The sequence below is a fragment of the Misgurnus anguillicaudatus genome, chromosome 24, assembly GCF_027580225.2.
Source record: "Misgurnus anguillicaudatus chromosome 24, ASM2758022v2, whole genome shotgun sequence".
Classification (NCBI taxonomy): Eukaryota; Metazoa; Chordata; class Actinopteri; order Cypriniformes; family Cobitidae; genus Misgurnus; species Misgurnus anguillicaudatus.
The window spans coordinates 38,186,530-38,190,769 of NC_073360.2; the positions used below are offsets into that span (position 1 = coordinate 38,186,530).

Consider the following 4,240-nt stretch of genomic DNA (forward strand, 5'->3'; position numbering starts at 1 on the left):
TATCTAAACAAATAATGAAAATGTGCATTCAATTTGCATTATTATAAAAGCATCCAAGAAGACATGAATAATGTGTCTTGTGTTGTGTTGCTGTGGGTGGTGTCATGCTGTGAGTTTCCTTGCATGTGATGGGGTGGTCGATACTGCATATTTTGGTATTAGTCCAATAGCAAGTAAATTCAGGACCAGTATATTGATATGGATTCATTTTATTTGTAAAAGTTTGCGCTTGAACTTGCATGTATTTTTCTAGTTCACATAACACTCCTCTTTATTTCTGCCATGCCATCTCTCACATGCAGTCTGCTACTGACTTGTGCTTGTTGAGTCACGTGATGGCAGTGAAGAAAGAGCAACATGTGCATAATACTTTATTGTTCCAAATTAAAGCTTATTTTAAACATAAAATTTTAACCCCTAAATATTTCCTATATATTTATTTTAAACAGTTTTAAGATGATAAAAAATACATCTTAAACTTGGTAGCAAGTTGCAGTATTCTGTGCAAATGGCACCTTAATGACATCATCATTGATCATCAATAACTGTGAACTGTAAACTGAGAAGTTTTTGCAGTTTGCTGCTTTGGATGATTCAGGTGTTCTGATCTTGATCATTAAAGGGGACATACACTATGAACTATACAGACTTGTCTGTAAAACGTGTCAAGATTATTTCTAAGAAAACTGGGAACATCTGAATTAGAAATTAGTGGTTTATCACATGACATTTTCCAACAGTAGTCAGCTCTCACAAATGAGGATGTATGTCTGTGTTGTTCAAACCTTAAATATAAAGTTTGACAGGATGTCATACACCAAAAAAGTGTCAAAGAGCAAAGGCAAAAAACTGTTATAGGACTACTGGTTTTGCATTTGTTTAAGGTTATTATCTGCAAGAAACTTTTAAAACTATTTTCATTTAAATGAAATGAAACAATGTCAGATGCACTGTTGTGTCAGATGTGCCATATGACACAGAGATATTAGGTGCAATCTACTAGTCACGGTTTTTGCAAGAGCGTGCGACCACAAGTTTGGAAAAGAGGAAGTGGAAGCACAAGTGTTGGGTCAGATGGCCAAAGAGATGAAATGCAATATACACGCCTCAGTGAATTAAAGTTAATCAATGATTTAATTAATCAAGGTTTACAGAAGGAAACAGGCAAAGAGACGAAGGAGGAGCAAACGGGAAGACGGCAGAAATGCCCACATAAGCAAAGAAGAGCTCATCAGAACTACAAAAGTAATGATCGAATTGATTAAGGACCAAGAACGGACGAATAAGATGTTAATAAAATTAATACGAGAAATGGAAAGGGCCGCAACTGAACCCGAGAAAGGGGCAAATTTAAGTAATTGTAATGTAATTGTTTCTGCCGATTTTTTTTCTGTTATTCGGATGAATTCATTATTCATTTTGAAGCCATTATCCGTGCATTCCGAATAACGTATTTGGCTTCGGGTACATCCCTAGAAAACAAATTATCTTTAAAACTCCAAACACAGTTAGACAAAACTCACGACTCACAACAAATAGGCTACTATAAAATACAGTGTTTTGAGAGTGAAGAGAAATTTATTTCCCCTATTGTAATTCTGTCTCTAGACTCTATTTGAAAAAGTCACAAGATAGTTTATGTGTGTCATACCAGTGTCTTCAGTATGCAAAAACAAAGAGTTTAAACAGAATAAAGTTTCCTGTTGCCAGAGATATGTAATGTTTAGCATGCATGTGAATGTTTTGTGGTTTTGGTTATAGAGTGTTAAAACCTGTGTGTTTGTAATAAAACATGTTTATCATCAAATCTTTAAAAAGAAACCTACATGACACATCACTGCACCAATCAGAATTGAGTTCCTTGCTGGGTTTAAACTCTATATAAGGCTCATTTCTCTTATTTCTCTTTATCATCACACCCAGAGAAGAAACTGCCGTACACTGTGAACATTTCTGCATCATCTGTCACAATGGTAAGTTAAGTTTTTTATTATATATAATATGTTGACAAATGCATACACTACAATTGAACGTTTTTAATTTAATCACAAACACTGAAGAATGCAGCAGTGTGCACAGATGTTCTCCACGGTGCACATTAAAAATGTACGCAAGTATCAGAACCATGTGCTGTTGCTTTTGCCTTTTTACCTTTACACAATGTGTGCCGTTCTTTAATGTAAAATACTTGAATTTGAAAAACATATTACGTGAAATTTTTTAAAGATTTTTTCTCCCTATTTTTGCGTGCATTTCTGTTACAATTTGTTTTCCTTAAACACCTGATTATTTCTTTAAGTTCACATGCTTTTTGATCCTAACAGACATTATGTGTGTGTTGTGTCTTTGTAGAAGTTTACTGTGCCTTTTGGACTTCTATTGATCTTTTGGCTTCCTCGTTGGTCACAGGAAGAGACAGTGGACATCAATACTCTTGCCCGCATTATAAACTTCTTTGAACAGAAGTATGTTGAATAAAATTAAGTTTCAAAGTTGACTTTGCTAATGTTTATTTTATGTTAACAGTGAACATTCTGCTAGAAATAAGCCTTTTGGTGTTCTATCAAAATACAACAACGAAAAAATTATTAAAGAATTTAGATTTTTGTCATCTATTCCTCTAAACAGACATATCTGATTCTCTATAATGTTTTCCAGCTACAAAAGAGTTGATCCTGATAAACATGCTCGTCAGTATGCGACAGCCATCAATGTAACAAAGGATCAATGTCAGGCGAACTTTATTCCTTCACAAAACAACTTTCTGACTCAAGAAAATGCAGATAATGTAAAAAATGTTATTAATGATGAGACCAACGCACTTTATCAGGGTACACAGCTTATAGCAGCAGGACTTAGAAAACAGCAAAAGTACTACATTCATTCTGAGTCCCTCTTATTGAACCCTGCTGGTAACTCACCCATGACAAAACTCTTAGATAGAAATAGAGAGGACTGCAGTATATTCTACACCTTTAACTCTCCCTGTGCTGACACGTGCCTTAATGAGAAAAGCCCGCATAACATTTTAAATGCTCTTGATAATTGGCGTGAATACAACGGAGTTAAAGCTTTTGTTTTCAAAGATTTCTGGAAATTTGACTTAAAGAAACCTCTTAAAGACATATTTAAGCGAATTGTATCTCGTGTGCCCCTCTATCGTTGTGTGAGCGAGAATGTGTGCTATGCTTGTGGAGGGGAAGGAGACTCCCCCATTAATGATCAATGTCTCCCACCACCACCAAATAACAGGGGCAGGAGTATACTTTTAAACTAAATAAGTTTATACTAAAGTGGTGAGAGTGGTGATAGGTGAAATACATTGAAAATGCTTTTACTGTGGTTAAAGGGTTCACTGAAAAAAATGATTCATTGAATTTAATCAATTTTTTTAAGGTAAGTGGTTGCAATCAATTTATTTAAGCTACATTTAAACAAAAAAGATTAGTAACGTAAAATAAAATATAAATATTTTGTATAAATGTAGACTAAAAAAATTGATTGCAACCACCCACCTCAAAAAAATTGATTAAATTCAATGAATCATTTTTTTCAGTGTTGTAAAAGTAACTGAAATGTAATTTATTTCAATTTGAGATATGAAAAACAAAAACGAAGTGCACAATATGCAGTTCAAAAAATGTTATGCTCCTCACCCTCTACTTAAAATGTCTTTGTATTGCAGACCTATCTAACAATGTTCAACTATGACTTTTGTATCGTTCAGTGTACTTCAAATAAAATATAATCACAAGCATATTATTTTGTGTGGATTACTCATTATTTTATTGATGTTCCAGTTTTTAACTGAACAAACTCCACATTATCCAGTTTATTTCTCACTCTCCATAAGGAAATATCCGATTTAGTCTGATGTTCAGTCAATTGTTTTATCAGCCGAAACACAGATGCAGAAGCAGTGACAGAATAAAAAAAAATATTAACCTTACTGAACCTCACTGAATTTATAAGCAGGCAGCTCAACAACAAGTGTTATTTAAAACAAAACAGAATAAAATGTACTGCTTATGGATTTGAAGACCTTGAAACGGAGACAAACACATACTTGTTAGGGCAATAAAGCAACGTTAAAATGAAATAAAATGAAACTCCACATCAGTGCTGGAAATTATATCGTTTACATTATTTGAAAGTGAGAAAAGTAAAAAATGGATGTATATAATTAATGTAAACTAGCAAGTCATTATACACTAATATTTAAGAGGGGAAGTTATGACTT

The 4,240-nt window shown here is 33.6% G+C and overlaps 1 long non-coding RNA gene across 1 annotated transcript; it reads left to right on the forward strand.

The window, feature by feature from the left end:
• The first annotated feature begins 1,887 nt into the window (after window positions 1–1,887).
• Window positions 1,888–3,434, forward strand: LOC141361506 (uncharacterized). The gene is made up of 3 exons (XR_012367614.1): window positions 1,888–1,973; window positions 2,353–2,465; window positions 2,659–3,434. It is a non-coding gene; the product is annotated as an uncharacterized lncRNA (long non-coding RNA).
• Window positions 3,435–4,240: the final 806 nt, after the last annotated feature.